A 1,944-nucleotide genomic window follows, 5' to 3' on the forward strand; every position below is an offset into this window, starting at 1 on the left:
GGGCAGCAATTAAAATATCATCAATATAATGAAGAATATAGGCCTGGGGAAACTGGGCTCAAACTGGCAAAAGCACTTGCCCAACATAAAGCTGGCAGATTGTAGGGCTATTTAGCATTCCTTGAGGAAGTACTTTCCATTGATAATGAGCTGCAGGCTCCTGATTATTGATAGATGGTACAGTAAAAGCAAATTTTTCACAATCTGATTTATGTAAAGCAATATAAAAAAAATCTTTAAGATCAATAACTATGAGAGGCTAATTTTTAGGTATCAAAGCAGGGGCAGGCATGCTGGGTTGGATGGCCCCCATAGGTTTAATTACAGCATTAATAGCCCTTAAATCAGTTACCATCCGCCACTTGCCTGATTTCTTTTTTACTAGAAACACAGGATAATTCCAGGGGGAAATAGAAGGTTCCACATTTCCAAGTTGTAACTGTCCAGAAACTAATTGAGTTAAAGCCTCCAGTTTTTCTTTAGAAAGCAGCCGCTACTCTATCAAAACAGGTGTGTCAGATTTCCATTGTAAGGGTATAGGATTAGGAGGCATAGCAGCGGCCACCACTAAAAAGGATAACGTAAACCAGCTCTGTCTTCTTTTACAGTAATTGGGAGGGGTTTAGTAATCCCTTCATGTTTTGGACTGAGGCCGAGTCCGGGAACAAACCCCAGGTTTTCCATCATATGCTGACTGGGAGCACTATAAGAGTTATGTGGAATATTAATTTCAGCCCCCCATTGTGCCAGTAAATCTCTACCCCAAAGATTAATGGGGATTGGCATGATATAAAGCTGAATTTTACCCTTTTGCCCATCAGGGCCAGTGCAAGGCAAGATAAATGTACTCTCATAAACTTCCTCGGCTTTTCCAACACCTACTAGTCCCATGTTAGCTCGATGTTTAAGCCAGGAGGAAGGCCATAAACTAGAGGAAATAATAGAAACATCAGCCCCAGTATCTACTAGGCCCTCAAACATTTTCCTTAAATGTGTATGGTGCAAGTGGGCTGTTGTTTAGAAATTACATTAATCCAATAAGTGGCCTTTTCATCACTGGAGCCCATCCCAGGGCCACATGTCTTATCTCCTTTGTTTAAAACAATATTAGGTAGTAAAAGCAATTGACCAATTAACTCACCGGCTGGAATGGAAACGGGAAACTTGGCAGACATGATTAATTTAATCTCATCAATGGAATCAGAATTAATGAGACCAGTATGAATGGTGATTCCTTTAGCAGAGGTGGATGCCCTACCTAACACCAGGCCCACTGAACCTTAAGGTAAAGGGCCAGTGACCCCCATGGGGACAATTAAAGGCAAAGAGTTAGGTAGTAAATTTAGAGGAATAGTACTACAGAGATTGACCACCCTGCCCCCTACTGTGGAGGTGGACAAGCATTGCACTGAGATGGAAGGAGAGGATGGGACCCATCTGGGTTGGCTGTAGGTAAATTTGTTTGTGCTAGGGGCTGCATTGGGACTGCCTGAAGTGGAAATGCAATGTTGGTCTGAGTCTGAAGCATCCCATTTGATATTAGGTCCTGGGACTGGCCCCGCTCCCCATTTCCCTGGTTTTGTGGCAGGGGGTTTCCATCTATATCATACTTAGAGTGGTACTTGCCCAATGTTTACCTTTGCAACAATGTGGGCAAACAGTAGCAGTAGCATTTGGCTGTGTTTGTTGAGCCGGCTTGGCTGCTTTTAAGTTTTTAACAGTGCAATTTTTCCAAGTATGACCAAGTTGACCACAATTACAGCAGGCTCCAAGAAAAGAATTAGTGGGGCCAGTTTGATTGGTGCCCTTCATGGCCCGTGCCCACAGAATAGCTTTGTGGATGTCTGATCCAGTGCCTTCACAAGCTTTAATATATGTAGGCAACACCTCGTGATCAGGTAAATTTTGTTGTTGGATGGAACGCATGGCCATTTTACACTCATG

The sequence above is a fragment of the Pan paniscus genome, chromosome 5 (assembly GCF_029289425.2).
Source record: "Pan paniscus chromosome 5, NHGRI_mPanPan1-v2.0_pri, whole genome shotgun sequence".
In the NCBI taxonomy this organism is placed as follows: domain Eukaryota; kingdom Metazoa; phylum Chordata; class Mammalia; order Primates; family Hominidae; genus Pan; species Pan paniscus.